At 50.5% G+C, this 18,138-nt stretch overlaps 1 long non-coding RNA gene across 1 annotated transcript in view; it reads left to right on the top strand.

Moving 5' to 3' along the window:
* The window catches only part of LOC145423609 (uncharacterized), a 183,136-nt gene that overhangs the window by 3,691 nt on the left and 161,307 nt on the right, over positions 1 to 18,138 (top strand). The window lies entirely within an intron of this gene.

Below are 18,138 nucleotides of genomic sequence, written 5' to 3'. Positions count from 1 at the left end.
GTCACCTTACAATTCAAGGTCCTTTTTTCTTGTTTGTGTAAAACTGAGCTTTAACTTTGATCCCGGTGGTTCTCACTAGTCTGGGTCACATTTTCAAAAATATGTTTCGGCACTGAAATCAACTTCTGAGAGAAAACGTTTTATACCTGAATTCAAAGGTCATGGCGTTTGATAGGAAATGTGTATGGTTAATATTTATTTGCATGGATTAATTAGTTATACACTTTTCGGTGTTGTATTTGATTCTAAACTATGTTGTTGGGGGAGGGGGTGGGTGGGGTTTGTTTTTACTTGTTTCAAGTATTTTTTTTTATTTTTCTTTGTTGATTTTTAAAAAAAATACTGTCTGTCTTTGATGAGTTTTGTTTATTTTCCATATGGAGAACATATTAATTCGGCGCTGTTTATTTAAGTTAAATAATTTTAATTGTAGTTACAGTTTTTGCATTACTTTGTTGTTACACTTCAAAAAGTTTATTTAAAACCAAAAATAATGAAGCAGTTGATGTGTTTACAGTAAAATCATTTTTATCTTGCTTTATTTCATTACTTTTAGTGGGCCTATAACGTTCAGTATCCCATACTGTATCCCATCTACAGTTAGTACTATAACACTTGAATAAAACATTTAAATCAACCCCGGCCACACTTGTAGCGGAATTTACTACCATTTCAGATTACATATCATAACAACAAAAAACAAGCCAGGCTGTCTGTTGAGGAGTACTTGGTGAGGGCTAGTTCTTTTAGGTTCAGCAGCTAACAAGATGGTGTATCGGTCAGGATACAGGAAGGAGGACAACAGGCTTCCACTTTGCTGGATTGTCACCGCCAGCTGTTTTATTGCCACCTAGATGCTCAGTGTTGCCAGCAGTCTGTAGTAACAAACAAGTTGCCATGAGTATATAAATATATACAGCAACAGCTTCACTAAGATAAATATAAAGGATTACATGAAATAAACCAACACATCCATCTGAATATACACATAACAGGACATATATAATTTGAACTATGCCAATCTTACATCTCTTGCTCCAAACACAGAAAGGACACAATTAAACACAGTGAGAATGTCATACATAGCCGAAACATCCACTCTAACTGTAAACAAAGGACTTTGGCGCCATCGTGTGGCCGAATAAAATTACTACATAATGGCGGCGGCCGGCGGCACATGCTTCGAGTCACGAGATGAAAAAATGCGGTGCTACAATGCGGTAGAATGTAACTAAAGCCGCGGCCAACATCAGAATTGGAAAATAAACATATTTAAGGAAACTTACTTCCAGTCATGAACTTAACACTCGGAGCATCACGTGAAGGATGGCAACCAGGAACACAGCTTACGAGGTAACAGAACTAACACAGAAAAATCTCCTCTTCTCGAGTAGCATCGCGATACCCCCAACTTCTGCCTACGTCATTTCCTACGACTCCACCCCACACAATATTGCAGAACATAGACATAAAATCCCAGAGCCTTTTATACAGCCGCCCCCAAATGTGGTTACACATTTGCTCCCCGAAAAAAGGCTCCCTAATCAGTTGAGGGAGGCGACTTGCTATTCTGCTTAGTATCGCTGTCTTCCGATGGCACGGCAGGTAAAACTACCAACCGAGCAACTGGTCTGGTGTAAACACGTCCATTAACGTTCACATCAGCAGATCGGACAAGTCCATCATCACTACGATGAACCTTAATCACATGGCCTATTGGCCACAAGGCTCGAGGCAGCTGTGGATCTGCAACCATAATAACTGCCTTTTCCAGAAGTTCAGGAGGAGTTGACTGCCACTTCTGCCTTGCCTGTAAGCCAGGCAAGTATTCCCTGATGAATCTTGCCCAGAACTGATCAGCAAGAATCTGTGAGTGCCTCCAACGTCGCCGACTGAGGTTCTCTGTCTCAGAGTAGACCACCTGGGGTAGTGATCCATCAGGCCGCCCCATGAGGAGACTATTGGGTGTCACAAGGTCCACATCGGCTACGTCGGTGGAAACGTAGCCTAAGGGCTTTGCGTTAAGGATCAATTCAACCTCCAGCAGAACTGTACGGAGTACCTCCTCGTGAAGAGGTTGGGAACCCACACAGGTGCGCAGAGCTGTCTTCACTGAACGGATTTCCCTCTCCCATACACCTCCGAAATGTGGGGCTGCCGGGGGGTTGAACTGGAATCTGATCTTCTGACGGGCGAGCCTCCCTTGCAATGTCTCTGACATGTTGGCAAAGGCTTCTCTGAGTTCTCGTTCTCCCCCTTTGAAATTGGTCCCACAGTCAGACCATAACTCTGCTGGTGTCCCTCTTCTGGCTATGAATCGCCTCAGGGCCATGAGGAACGCATCCGCGTCTAAGCTACTTAGGAGATCAAGATGTACCGCCCTCGTCGTCATACACTTGAAAATGATTCCCCAGCGTTTCTCATGACGTCTTCCTACCTTCACAAACATAGGCCCGAAACAGTCAACACCGGTTGAGTAAAAGGCTGGTTTGTACAGTCTAAGCTGAGCAGCTGGAAGGTCAGCCATCTTGGGAACAGAGGGTTGTGCCCTCCAACGCTGACACTCAGGACAGGTTCGCTGGTGCTTGCGAATTGCCTCTCTTCCAGTAAGACCTCCGCAGCTCCGCGAAGACCCGTTTGGGGCCTGGATGATGCAGATCAACATCATATTTCTGGATGAGCAGGCGTGTGAAAGGGTGTGAAGGATCCAAGACAATCGGATGCAATATAGGTCCGTCAAGACCTTCTAGGCGTCGCAACCGACCCCCTACTCTGATGAGGCCCACTGAGGTATCCAGTTCAGGTGCCAGGGTAAGCAAGCGGCTTCTGGATGAGACAGGTTTCCTTTCTGAAAGCAATCTGCACTCCTCAGGAAATGACTCCTGTTGAGCCTGCCGGAGGATGGCCTGTTCAGCATTCTGATAGTCCTCGGCCCTAGATGGCGCAGTCGAGAGTCCCTGACCACAAAGCTCTTTAACAGTAACATCCAAGAGCTCCTGCCAAGTCTTGCACGCCATTCCATCCTGACAGGTAGGTGTGGAGGTGATAGAGGTTCCACAGAAGACTGTTTTCCGGAGCTCAAGTTCGTCATTACTGGGCTCGGAGCTCGGGTTCTCTGGCCATGTGTCAGGACTGTTGAGCAGAAAGGGGGGTCCATTCGACCACCGATTAGGCACTTTGAGCTCGGCCAGAGCCTTCCCTCTCGTCAAGTCATCCGCTGGATTACTCTCTGAGTCTATGTAGCGCCAGGTACAGTGTACCGTCAACTCCTGTATCTCAGCTACCCTGGCTCCTACAAAAACCTTGTAGCGGCAGGACTGTGAGCTCAACCAGGTAAGAACAGTGGTCGAATCAGACCACAGGACTGTTCTTTCAATCGCTGAGGTGAGTTCCTTATTCAGGGTACTGGCCAGCTGCGCTGCCAGCAAAGCTCCGCAGAGCTCGAGGCGGGGAATAGAGAGAGCTCGTTTGGGGGCTACCCGGGAGCGAGCTAGGATGAAGGTGAGGTGAACTTGCCCATCCTGTTCTACAGTCCTCATATAAGACACCGCTCCATAAGCTTTCTCAGAAGCATCCCCAAAAATGTGCACCTCACGAATGGCCCCCTTTAAGTTAGCACTGGCAGGAACATAGGCACGTGGGAAGGTAAGGTGAGGTAAAAAGCTCCACCTCCCAGTCAGACCAAGCTTGCAGGAGGGTGGAGGGAAGATTCGAGTCGTCCCAACCATGCTTCTTATCCCATAACTGCCTGAGGAGGAGCTTGGCCCGAGTGGTGAAGGGTAACAGATAGCCCAAAGGGTCGTACTGTGAGGCTAGGACTCTATAGATGTTTCTGAGGGTTGGCACCTCATAGGACATGGGCCTGTGCTTATAACCCAAGGAGTCGGAATTCCAGTCCCAGCTGAGCCCGAGCGTGGTCTCTAGCGGGTTGGATTTGTCCTCGGCTAGCCACAGATCCAGACTCTGTGATCTAGCTTCTGGAGGCAAATGGCTCAGGACACTTGGATCATTACAAGCCCACTGACGTAGCTCGAAGCCAGCTGATTTCAGCAACTCTCTTAGCCGATCCACCAGATCTCTCGCTTCTTCCAGTGAGCCAACACTCTGTAGGCAGTTGTCTACGTAGAAACACCTCTCGATGGAGAATCTCAGGCTGTCGTCAGGCTGTGTGTGCTCCATCACGTGATGTTGCAGGGCGAAGGTGGCGCAGCAGGGGCTTGAAGTTGTCCCAAATGGCAGGATCTGCCACTCGAAGATTTTAGGGGGTTCATTCACCTTTAAGTCCCGCCAAAGGAACTTCAACAGGGGCCAGTCTTCAGGGAGGAGCAGTACCTGATGGAACATCCCCTTGATGTCTCCACTCACAGCTATCGGGTGTTCACGAAACCTGACCAGCACCCCCAGCAGGGAAGCTCCAAGAGTAGGGCCAGGCAACAAGAACTGGTTCAGGGACTGTCCAAGGTATTTATGGGAACAGTTAAACACCAGGCGATTCTTCCCGTTATGACTGACAAGATGATGCGGTATGTACCAGTTCTCCTTGGGCGAAGTCTCATGCGTAACTTCCTTCACGGCTCCTGATTGGATCAGCTTCTGCATTTCTGCCCTGTAGGCATCAGCCTGACTGGGATCCTTTAACAGGCGCCTTTCTGTGCTTCGAAGCATGGGCATGACTGATTCCTTTGGTGCATTCAGTGGCGGCATCTGTGGGTGACGGAGTAGAGGTGTAGCATACCTGAAGACTCCATCGACCATCCTGCGAGTTGTTCTTGCCTCGAGCAGGGCCACAGCCTGCTGATCCTGTTTCGACCGAGTGACCTCTTTCTCGGATTGGTAAGGCACCACGTCCACCTGCCAGAGCCGCTCCACATGTTTGAGCAACTCGTCTGATTGGGCGGATGTATACAGGGATAGGACAGGCTGGGTCTGCCGCCCCATGAAAAGACTTGGCCCTTGAAGGGTCCAGCCAAGCCGGGTGTGGACTGCTGCTGGGCCTCCAGGTGGGCCGAGGCGGACTGATTCTATGGGGGTGATCAGGTGTGGCTGGTCTGAACCAATGAGAAGCAGTGGCTTGGCTTCCTTCAGGGCAGGGACCGGGATCCCATGCAGGTATTTGTACTTCCTTCTCAGCTGGTCGATAGGATAGGTATGGTGAGCTAAGTTGAGACGATCAGCTGTAAACGCTCCATCAATCTTGTAGTAGGATCCAGGGTTGGTAGCAGCAGAGACACTGAAGGATACGGTATGTCCATGAAGCATCTGAATATCTTGGTGGACGGTTCGTAATGGCAGGTCCTCCGGGATGCCTGCCAGACCAAGAGTCTTTGCAGCAGCAGGGAGCAGCATGGTCCTCTCTGAACCGTCATCAAGTATAGCATAGGTGTCTAGAGTCCGCTCTCCATGGCTCAAAAGCACAGGTACAATCTTCAGCATGACACGATTGCCGGCCCCATGGCGATCAAGGTAGAGTGAGCCCGAAGCCGAACTGGTTAGGCAGCTTTCCTCCTTTGCAGCCATGCCAGCGTTGTTTCCTTCTGTCCTGGCACGGCAACAGCGGCGTGGAAACAGTTCTGGGGGCCGACCGTGCGGACGGCAACAGCGGCGTGGAAACAAGTCCGGAGGCCGGCCACGCAGAAGGCAGTGGCGGCATTCAGGAGGGCGTCCACGGTGGCGGAGATGCCCAACAAGCGGCCTGGCAGATGACCGACGATGTGGAGGTGGTAGTAGGGGACCTGAAGGCTGCGTGGCCCCTGCAGCCCCAGGCGAAGCGGAGGCTGGACCAGACGAGGCGGAAGCTGAGGCTGGACCAGACGAGGCGGATGAGGACGCTGAAGCAGAAGCTGGACCAGGCGATGCTGATGAGGATGAAGACACGGAGGCCGGACCAGACGAGGATGATGAGGATGCGGAGGCCGGACCAGGCGAGGCTGATGAGGATGCGGAGGCCGGACCAGGCGAGGCTGAAGCAGAAGTGGAGGCCGGACCAGGCGAGGCTGAAGCAGAAGCAGAGGCTGGACCAGGCGAGGCAGCAGCTGATGAAGATGCGGAAGCTGGACCAGGCAAAGCAGCTGATGAGGATGCTGAAGCTGGACCAGGCAAAGCAGCTGATGAGGATGCTGAAGCTGGACCAGGCGAAGCAGCTGATGAGGATGCTGAAGCTGGACCAGGCGAAGCAGCTGAAGCTGAGGAGGAGGCCACTGCAGGTGATGCGGGAGCTGGACCAGACGAGGATGAAGACACGGAGGCTGGACCAGGCGAGGATGAAGCAGTGGCTGGACCAGGTGAAGCGGATGAAGCCGAAGCAGGCGCTGGACCAGGCGACGCTGAGGATGCTGAATCCGGACCAGGCGACGGCGTGGAGGATGCAGACGGAGGCGCTGCAGACGGAGGCGCTGCAGCAGGTGGCGGCATGGATGAAACTGCTGCTGCAAGCGTGGATGAGGCTGCTGGTGGAGCAGCTGGTGGCTGGATGGGCTCCTCGGGCCCCCCAGCTGACGAGAAAGGAGGCTGGACGGGCTCCTCGGGCCCCCCAGCTGACGAGGAAGGAGGCTGGACGGGCTCCTCGGGCCCCCCAGCTGATGATGCAAAAGGCTGGACGGGCTACTCGGGCCCTCCAGTGAGAACAGTCTCAGGACCAGTGGGCACAGGGGCCCCTGGAACACACAGGACAGAACCAGCAGGCACACGGGCCTCTGGCAGGCACAGAACAGGACCAGCAGGCACACGGGCCTCTGGCAGGCACAGGACAGGACCAGCAGGCACACGGGCCTCTGGCAGGGACAGGACACATAGCAGGCTGCAGGACACATAGCAGGCTGCAAACACATAGCAGGCTGCAAACACATAGCAGGCTGCAGCTGCATAGAGCGTCGACGCTGCTCAGGCAGCGACAGCCGGGTGCGGCCCTCAGCTGGCTTCTTAACCTCCAGGGGTCCGGAGTCTGCTGGGGGCTGAAACCCAGCCTCTGGGGAGGCCCTGGAGTGCACCTCAGTTTCAGAACTGGCCAGCCTTTGAGGAGTGTTGACATTATTATTAGGTGTGTCCCTCTGCTTGGAATGGACGGGCGAGGAATGGTGTTTTTCGGGTTGAATTGACTTGTATTGTTTTACAGGTGGAGCAATTGATACAGGATGCCAGGCTAGCGGCTGCTGAACAGGAGGCTGGACTAAGGGTGACTGACATAATGGTTGTGATGACAACGGTGGTGGAGGTGGCGACTGAGCTTCTGGCCGGGCGGCTAACTGAGCTTCTGGCCGGGCGGCTAACTGAGCTTCTGGTAGATAGTCTTTCTTATTTCCAGATTTCGGTTTGAAAGTCCGGGTTGGCATAACACAGGACTCGGAAGAGGCAGAATGAAAGCAGTCCTCTAGATCCTCAGAGCGAGTGTTAACGGACCTTGGAGTATCAGACAAAGAATTAACCGTTTCCGGATTACTCTTTTCAAATTTGAATAACCCTGAGTTGACTGGTATTGAATTACTAGATTCAGGAATAACTGACAGAGTGTTCATGAATGCACGCTCAGATGGAGCAGAAAAAACACTGCGCTCCTGACTCACGGAATCCGCCGGTAACTAACGGCCGTGCGGACGTCGCTTCCGCCTGGGAGAAGGGGCGAGAGCGGCCGGGGAAGCGGACGGTGATATGAGGCAGCTCTGAAGTGGCTGCTCCTGCTGTGAGGTGGATGGGCTGGGTGGAATGAGGATGATTCCCAGTGCTTTGTAAAAAGCCTGGGCTGGTGTGAGCTGGCCACTGGGGGGGCTGCATGTACATGAAACTGTCACTCTCACTGACCCCGAGAGCTGGTTTGGCAAGCGAAGGACCGCCGTTTTGCCCGGAAGGAGGGGGAAGCCGACTGATCGGGCGGCATTGTGTCCAGCTGAGAGTCCTCTGGTGGACTGGGGAGAGAATCTTCCGGTAAGCCAGGCAGGTCAGCTGTCGCAGTTGGAGGGTGAAGATGAAGCGTGTTGAGGATGAAGTCCTGTAGGAGTGGGTGAAGTGAATCCAGCAGCCAGGGGTGATTGGAAACTAGCCGCTGTATTCGGGCCTCCAGAGCATGACGAAATTCCTCCCCCTCATGCTCTAGCCACAGATTAGTCCACCTGGAAACTGAATCGGTTAATTCCTCCCGAAGCTCCTTGGAAGGTGCGAATGCCGCTGGGTCCATATTTGGCCGGTTCGTACTGTCGCGGCTGCCGAGGCGAGCCGTGTGGAGTTAGAAGAAGGACCCAAGATGCAGGCAGTGGATGAGATGCCGGTGAGTTTATTTACACAGTGGTGAGAAGGCAAAACAGGCAAGAGGGAAGACAAAACTAAAGACCTGAACTGGGAAAGCTAAATGACAAACCTGAGATGAAACAAAAAGGGAAGAGAGGCAGAGAGACGAGCAGGACACCGAGGAACACAGACTGACACAGAGTAACACAGACGAACCGGCAACAGGCAGGAGAACACACAGGGCTTAAATACACACACCAGTAATCAGGGGATGAGAGACAGGAGGGCAACACAGCTGGGAGGAATCTGGGCTGACGGGACAGGGGAAACGTAAACTGATCACACTCACATACGACACGGACCTTCACAATAAAACAGGAAACTCAGACACATGGAACCAGACAAGACATTGAACTAAACAGACAGATTCACAAACAGATGGGGAGACACCATAGACAGAGAGATACAGACGCAGACTCAGAGGCAGATCGAAAATAACACAGAACTTAAACAATCATCATCTAGAAAATGATAACAAACTAAAAGCGCTGGGTCACCGACCCAGGACCATGACACCTTCCCTCTAGCTCGACTCTCCTTCACTGGTGGAAAAGTGTGTTCTGATGGCCCCTTTAGGTTATGTCACGGTTTGTCGGCCTGGACGGGCCTCAGCCTTTACACTTGTCCTTTCTCTACTGCTTCTTACACCTGCTTGGCCGTCAAATCCTTGACACCAGGACTCCTGACGAAGCCATGCAGATAGGTCGTACAGAGTGTAGGTGCTCCCGGGCTGTTTAAACTGGTGTCGACGAAAATCAGCTCTCTGTTCGGCAGGAAGCTTACTTATTAGTCGGGCAACGTGGGACCCACAGTTCAACTCCGCTTCTCCTTCCAGTCCTAATGTTTGTAACAGCCCAACTAGTGACTGCACCTGAAGGGAGAACCTTTGGAAGGCTACTGTGTCACCTCGCCTTATTTCAGGACCATCCAGGACACTTGCTATCTTTCTCAAGGCGAGCTGATGAGGTTGTCCAAATTTGTCGTGGAGGGCTGCCATGGTGTCAGTATAAGGCTTGGGTGAGTTCAGGTAAGCATCGGCAATAAGTCGAGCTTCATCTAGTTTGAGGTGGTCCACAAGTATCTGATACTTGAAGAGCTCAGTAGCATTAGGAGGGAGTAGGTTCTCTAAAGCCATGCGGAGCCTAGCAAACTCAGAGGGATCAGAATGAATGAACCTTGGAATGGTTGGTTTGGGCCCCCTGTACACTAGCTCAGCCGAAAGAGGAGCAGATGGGTTGCTGCCGTGCCCACTGGTTACTCCAGTGACAAGAGAGGGGGAACTGGCTGGAACAGGCTTGGTTGGGAGCAAACCTGTCTTACTTGGTGCCCAGCAGGGGGGTGGCACAGAGTGTTGTGGAGGGGCATGAAACGTGTTTCCATCCTTAACCACAGGGTCCTGATATAGGGTGCAGCGATGACTAGGCAGCGAAGGCTCACCAGCGAAATATGGTGTGCGGGGTAGAGGGTGGTACTGTACACCATCATCGGAGTATTGTTCGTCAACCTTCATTTGGGAGAATCCCGTGTGCAACTCTTCCATCGGTTCAGGCCATGGCGGTGGGTCGGGCCACACCTCCTCATCCTCCTCCTGTGGCATTGTCTCAGGGGTGGTGTATACCTCTCCTGAACCGCGCTTGGGGGGATGATTGGTGCTAGGCTGTGAGGCAGTCAGGTGAGCCATATCCTTCCTCAGCAGGTGAGCCACTTCAATCAGCTCTCCGAGGTCACTCTTTGCTTCCTTCAGTTCTTTGAGGCCCTCCTGTAAAACTTGCTGTGATTGGAGTAGCTGCTCTCTTTTGGCCTGCAAGGCTCTGAATTCTGTATGAAATGTGTGTATTGAAGACCCTAGCAAATTAGAAGGTGCAAATTCAGGTGAGAGGCTCCTATTAAGGTCCACATCTTGTTCACTTCTTCCCAGTGGAGGGGGTGTATTGTAATAGGCCCCATCCCTGTCGCTGTAGAGGGGTGGCGTATGACTATACTGAGGCTGAACTCTGTCGCTTCTTGTGTGAGGGTGTGGGGTATCCCACTGCAGCATTTCCCTAAAGAGGTGGCCTGTATAGTTAACATCAAAGTCCTCAAACCGGCTTGGTCGACGTGTATGGCGTTTAGGCCTTGCATCAGGACATGTCGCTCCATCTGGCTCCATCTTGATAACTCATCCGGCTCGAAGGACCAATGTTGAGGAGTACTTGGTGAGGGCTAGTTCTTTTAGGTTCAGCAGCTAACAAGATGGTGTATCGGTCAGGATACAGGAAGGAGGACAACAGGCTTCCACTTTGCTGGATTGTCACCGCCAGCTGTTTTATTGCCACCTAGATGCTCAGTGTTGCCAGCAGTCTGTAGTAACAAACAAGTTGCCATGAGTATATAAATATATACAGCAACAGCTTCACTAAGATAAATATAAAGGATTACATGAAATAAACCAACACATCCATCTGAATATACACATAACAGGACATATATAATTTGAACTATGCCAATCTTACATTTCTTGCTCCAAACACAGAAAGGACACAATTAAACACAGTGAGAATGTCATACATAGCCGAAACATCCACTCTAACTGTAAACAAAGGACTTTGGCGCCATCGTGTGGCCGAATAAAATTACTACATAATGGCGGCGGCCGGCGGCACATGCTTCGAGTCACGAGATGAAAAAATGCGGTGCTACAATGCGGTAGAATGTAACTAAAGCCGCGGCCAACATCAGAATCGGAAAATAACCATATTTAAGGAAACTTACTTCCAGTCATGAACTTAACACTCGGAGCATCACGTGAAGGATGGCAACCAGGAACACAGCTTACGAGGTAACAGAACTAACACAGAAAAATCTCCTCTTCTCGAGTAGCATCGCGATACCCCCGACTTCTGCCTACGTCATTTCCTACGACTCCACCCCACACAATATTGCAGAACATAGACATAAAATCCCAGAGCCTTTTATACACTGTCAATTAAATTCTGTAAACAACACTGCTTCAGCTGTGCAGCTCTCTGAGGTTTGATGTATTTTACGCTTCTCTGTGTGGCCAGTAGGGGGACTTTGAAAGATTAATCTCCCAATTTGAAAAACTGTTGTCTGTTGCTAAGACCTTTATCACTGTGCATTACAGCCTGACAACTACAAAAAGTCCTCACATCTAGTTTTATAATTGTGATCATAATTATAGGATAGAAAAACAGGTTTATAGTATGTGTATGAATGATTACTAATCAGTAATTATCAACAGCAATAGTGAGCTCAAAAAATCAAAATTTGCTCTTCTGGATCATGCATCTGCTTTACTGGTGTTCTATTAAAGTTTAATTTTTGGTCTCGCAAATTGATTTGTCTGTGTACACATTTCCATTTGGACACCGAATAGAGGGAGGTTTCACCGATCACAGAATCCAAAGAATCTCAACTGTGTGTTACTGGAAGCAGATGGTGTATGCCACAACCAAATGCTGTATGGTTGAACTTTATGGTTCAGTAGAGGTTCAGTAGAAAAAAAACAAAGAAACCGAAGCACTCAGTCCAAACACAAGGGCTTAAGAGTCCGAGACCCTGTTTCAGGAGGGCGACCATGATCTCAGTAGAAAAGGAGTTCATGGCGGAGTAGTTCAGGTGGCCGACCTGGAGGCCAATGGCACAGTAGTCCATAGTTCAAGGGTTCAGGGGGCCGGCCATGTGGAAGGTGGCAGTGGCGAAGCAAGCATGGCTGGCCACACTCGGGTGGCTTGGCTCGTGGCCGGCGGCAACATGGACGAGACCTGTCGGGTGGCTTGGCTCGTGGCCGGCGGTGACGTGGACGAGACCTGTCGGGCGGCTTGGCGGGTGTCGGGCGGCTTGGCGGGTGTCCGGCGGCGACGTGGGCGGGTACGAACACCGTCGGGCGGCTTGGCAGGTGGTCGACGGCGTGAACAAGAATTGGCTGGTGGTCGACGGCGTGGACGATAATCCTTGGATGGTTTGGTTGGTTTCCGTCGACAGGCTGTCCTGACAGGCTCCGGAAACAGCCGTGCTGGACCTGGACGTGGCTTGGCAGGTGGAAGGAGACCAGGCTGAGGTGTGGCAGGCACAGGCGAGGCGTCGTCCTCCGGCTGGGTCGCGTCGAGACCAGGCGAGGCGTCGTCCTGCGGCTGGGTCGTGGCAGGGCCAGCAGGTGCAGAGTCGTCCTCTGGCTGAGGCGTGGCAGGGCCAGCAGGTGCAGAGTCGTCCTCTGGCTGAGGCGTGGCAGGGCCAGAAGCCGAGGCTGGACCAGGTGTGTCAGAAGCAGTGGCATGGGCTGGACCAGACGAGGATGACGACTCGGATGAAGCTGGACCAGGCGACGGCGGAGGCACGGAGGCCGCAGCTGGCGTGGATGAAGACACGGCTGCTGCAAACGTGCATGAGGCTGCTGGTGGAGCAGCTGGTGGCTGAACGGGCCCCTCGGACCCTCCAGCGGAGACAGGAGGCTGAACGGGCCCCTCGGACCCTCCAGCGGAGACAGGAGGCTGAACGGGCCCCTCGGGCCCCCCAGCGGAGACAGGAGGCTGAACGGGCCCCTCGGGCCCCCCAGCGGAGACAGGAGGCTGAACGGCCCCCTTGGGCCCTCCAGCGGAGACAGGAGGCCGAACGGGCTCCTCGGGCCCTCCAGCTGACGTGGCGTGAGGCTGGACAGGCTCCTCGGGCCCTCCAGCTGGCGTGGCATGAGGCTGGACGGGCTCCTCGGGCCCTCCAGCTGGCGGGGCATGAGGCTGGACGGGCTCCTCGGGCCCTCCAGCTGACGTGGCATGAGGCTGGACGGGCTCCTCGGGCCCTCCAGCTGACGTGGCATGAGGCGACGGCGAAACAGGAGCTGAGGCTGAAGCTGGACCAGGTGAAGCAGGAGCCGAAGCAGAAGCTGGACCAGGCGACAGCGAGGCAGCCGCAGGTGGTGGCTGGACAGGCTCCTCGGGCCCTCCAGCAATGGAAGAAAACTGCTCCGCTGCTCGGGATCGCTGACGGCGTGAACGCCATTTTCTCCGGGAAGGAGGGGGAGGAGATGTGCCAGCCCGCGAATCCTCCAGCGGACCGGGCTGAACCTCCTCCGAGTCTTCATAGTGGAGAGGCCGATCCGGGCGGATGTGTACGGTGGAAACGAGGAAGTCCTGGATGAGAGGGTTTAGCGTGCCAAATAGCCAGGGAAGTCCAGAAACCATCCTCTGCAGACGGATGGCTAACTCCTCCTGGTACTCTTCAAAGGGCAGCGCAAACTAGTGATGTGTCCTGTGTGTCGAAGCTTCGAATCGCGCGTCGGGTAATCGCGGGGGCGTTTTTCTGAAGCGCGTATCGAGGCTTGCGTTGATTACGTATGCAGTGACGTTCGAGGCCTCGCGGGCAGTCCGTATCACGTGACTGATTCGGGAACTGGTTCACCGGTTCGCGCCAGATTCGAAATAAAATGGGCAGCAAAACACAGCTGATTCCCTCATCACATCGTGTTGTGGAATTGGATTACGTACATAGCTACTGGAGTACTGGACACAAATTTCTTTATCCAAACTTGTATAAACTTGCTGTGGTTTTTCTTGCAACCCCTGCTTCATCTGTGCCCTGTGAGAGGATATTTTCAAAAGCAGGAGAAATCCTCTCAAAAAAGAGGAACCGTCTTAAGCCCAGCACTGTGGGAAAGCTGCTATTTTTGAATAAAAACAAATGAAAACTTTTCCCTAGTGTCATGAGCACTGTTATACAAGCACATTCACATCACAACTCCCTCCCTTTTTGTTTCCATGTACATTCCTGTGTTAAGCTGCCAATTTATTATACACAAATATTAATTAAATTAATATAATATAAAATTAGTATAATATTAAATATAACTAATATTTAGAGTTCAGTTATTGGTGTCATGAACAATAGTAATTCCTTTATTCATTCAACTTGAAGTGCCACACACTAGTTTGTGTCATTATTGAGATGTACATAAGAATGATTACGCAGTTACACAATCATCCCAAAAACTGTGTACTGATAGTTTCCACTTTCTCTTTTGTATCAGACATACTGAGACAATATTCGGGATAAATAACCATGAAAAACAATTTATTTATTCGGTTTAGCGGTTTACACATCACATCATTATAATCATTGAGCCCGTTTCACTTGAATTGTCCACTTGATGGCACAGTAGAGCAAATGAATCATCACAATGCTTCGAACCATGAGTCGACCAGTTGGATGGAAAGCTTCAGTTCATCATGAGGCTTCATCTCACCATCACTAGCGCAAACCATTCCTGGCATAGAAACTCCACCGCATAGATCATGTCCTCCCGGAGCTCAGCGGAGGGATTATGAGTTGCTGGGTCCATTGTCTGGTTGCGTCCTTCTGTCACAATACGGCTGTGTGCAGGCAAGAGTAGGACCCAAACGCAAACTCACAGAGTCAAAAGGTAAACTCAAAAAACACAGCTTTATTGCTGGCGTGGAGTGGGACACGAAAAACAATACAAAATAAACTAAACTAAACTGGGAAAACTAAAGCACAAGGAGCCACAGGGAAAAATCACACAGCTATGAGGGAGGACGCAACACTGACAAAGAGAAACATGGGGCTTAAATACACTGAGGGATAACGAGGGGGAATGAGCCACAGGAGGAGAGCACAGCTGAGAGTAATTAAGCAGGACGAGGCAAGGGAAGCAAAACTAGAAACATTAACATAGAGCAGACTGTGAAAGTAAAACAGGAAACACACTGACGGAACTCAAGACATGTGAACTTAACAGACTGGGGGAGACAGAACATAGGGACCTGAAACATGGAACAGAAAGGCACAGTAGATCAACATGAACATAACAACGCCACAGGGGAAGAGTAAAACAAAATGCAGGAACACAGGACCTCTTTCAAAATAAAACAGGAAACATGAGACAGACATGATAATACAAACTTGATAACATAAGACACGCAGCATGAAACACGAAGGTTGAGGGGAAACGTAAATACAGGGGAAGAAAACACCAGGAGTCTAATAACCAAATGAACTTAGATAACCTTATGAACAAAATTAACTCAAACTTAAAACGCTGGGTCAAAAGACCCAGGATCATGACACTTCCTGTTGTCAGTTGTGGCCCCTGTGTAGAAAACACCCAGGGAGTAGGAGAGCATGCCCTCCACTGAGGAGCGGTAGAAGGCAGCAGCTGCTTCTGGTCCAACTTATTCTTCCTTAGGACATGGAGGAAGGGCAGCCACTGCTGGGCCTTCGGCGGAGATGTAGGTGCCCAGAAACTTGTCATGGGTTTGGGGGTTCTGGCCTTTCTAGCTGATGAGGGCTTGAACACCCGATGAGGGTTGGTGTTAGTGATGAAGCCCTCTACCCATCTCCTGTAAGTGTCTTTGGCTTATTTGATGCCCCTCCTCAAGTTAGCTCTGGCAGTGCTGTACCTAAAATTGTCCCTCAGCCTGAAAGCTGAGTTATCAGTTCTGATCAGAGCCTCTACTTCACTCGTCATCCAAGGTTTCTGCTTAGGAGAAACCTGGAATGGCTTTGGTCACTGTCACATTCTCTGGACAACACTTAATGTAGAAAAGAACATACTGAGTCTCCAGATCTTGCTGTTCAAAGATAGAACAGTCAAAACAGTCTGGTGGTCGGATTATCGTTGGTGGGGGAGGGGTGTTGTTTTCTGCTTGATGTTACTGTATATACATGTTCCAGTGTCCAGTTCCCCCTTGGTAGGACACTTAACATGTTAGTGGAATTTGGGGAGTACAGATTTCAAACATGTCTTATTAAAGTCCCCAGCAACAATATGGACACCCTCAGGGGGTTCTCTCTGTGGTTTCTCCCCTCATTCTTGGCCAGAGTGTCTGTTTTAGTTCCCTTGTGCATACTTTGTGGATCCAGCTGTTTATTCTCCGCTCAAATTCCACCATTGTTATTAATCAAGCTTTATACTGGCTAAGGAGATAACAGCAGGCAAGATAACACTTATGGACATTTCCACTGTATTTATAAACCATATTTATTATAGTATAATGTAACCAACATTCCTGCCTCTAAAGTAATTACTTTATAGTATGAATACATGAGCCCACTGGCTCATGGTTTGTTCTGGGGCAGGGGCAGGCACCTTTATTAGCCTGAGTTAATGCTTCTGAGGGTGGAGTTCAGGTTAGTGCTGTTAGGCTGGCTAGTAGTCCAATAGTCATGGGCCGATTCTTTAGAATTTTGTTTAGTCAACGGTTTGAAGTTTGTTTGTACACATTTCTTTTTGGCTGTTCATACCACCTGCCTGGCTGTCAGTATTTTTTTGTAAATAAATTGCACGTTGGGTGAAGATAATTCCTTCCTCCACCACATCTATCCCCCTTACAGGGACTAAATGGCATTAGATGCCACAGGAAAAGCATTACATGCAAAATGAAGTTTTAAAAAGTGGCCTGTCATTTATACATCATGTCACAATATCAGGTTGAGTTGTCTCGTGCCACATGTCGGGGTGCTCCTCTAGTGCCTCGGGGTCATAGGCCTATTTGACCGAGGAACAAATGGCTGATAGTCGTTTGGATTTGGATACACACAACGTGTATTGTCCTAACAATACAGGACATGATAGCACAACTACCATGACAAACCAAATAGCCCCACAAAGCTTGTCTTCTCTTCTTTTCAGAACTGTGTGGATTTTGCCTCTAGCACAAACTGTAACAGAGTTACTATAATTTAAGGAGTGCCTGTAAAATGCCCCCCAATGTTAAATTAGAGCACAACTTTATTTCAGCCAGCTGAACTGGATATATTAATACTGAATATCTTAATTCCTTCTTTAGGGAGAAAAAAATGATTGTCCGTATTTAAACTGTTGGCCAATAATGTGTGAGACATGTCAAACACATCTCATGAATGATATGAAGTCATTACAGAGAGAACACTCCTGTCACTAGAAGCCACAATCAGTTTTTGGCAAAGTGACTTTTATACACTCAACAAAAATATAAACGCAACACCTTTGTTACTCCTCCCATTCCCCATGGGATGGACGTAGAGACCTAAAATTCATTCCAGATACACAATATAACCATCCCTCCCAAACAGTGGTCACAAATCAGTCCAAATGTGTGGTAGTGGGCACATCTGCTATATTGAGATAATCCATCCCACCTCACAGGTGTGCCACATCAGGATGCTGATCTGACATCATGAGTAGTGCACAGGTGTACCTCAGACTGCCCACAACAAAAGGCCACCCTGGAATGTGCAGTTTTGTCTCACAGCAAAATGCCACAGATGCCACAAGCAATGAGGGAGCATGCAATTGGCATGCTGACAGCAGGAATGTCAACCAGATCTGTCGCCCGTGCATTGAATGTTCATTTCTCAACCACAAGCCGTCACCACAGGCGTTTCAGAGAATATGGCAGCACATCCAACCGGCCTCACAACCGCAGACCTCGTGTAACCACACCAGCCCAGGACCTCCACATCCAGCAGGTTCACCTCCAAGATCGTCTGAGACCAGCCACCCAGACAGCTGCTGGAACAATTGGTTTGCACAACCAAACAATTTCTGCACAAACTGTCAGAAACCGTCTCAGGGACGCTCAACTGCATGCCCGTCGTCCTCATCGGGGTCTTGACCTGACTCCAGCTCGTCGCCGTAACAGACTTGTGTGGGCAAATGCTCACATTCGATGGCGTCTGGCACGTTGGAGAGGTGTGCGCTTCACGGATGAATCATGGTTCACATTGTTCAGGGCAGATGGCAGCTGAGAATGTCCCAGTTCTTGCATGGCCAGCATACTCACCGGACATGTCACCCATTGAGCATGTTCGGGATGTGCTTGACCGGCGTATACGACAGCGTGTACCAGTTCCCACGAATATCCAACAACC

The sequence above is a fragment of the Astatotilapia calliptera genome, chromosome 22, assembly GCF_964374335.1.
Source record: "Astatotilapia calliptera chromosome 22, fAstCal68.1, whole genome shotgun sequence".
NCBI classification, from domain to species: Eukaryota; Metazoa; Chordata; class Actinopteri; order Cichliformes; family Cichlidae; genus Astatotilapia; species Astatotilapia calliptera.
The sequence above is the reverse complement of the archived record's forward strand: the minus strand, read 5'-3'. Positions and strand labels throughout refer to the sequence as shown.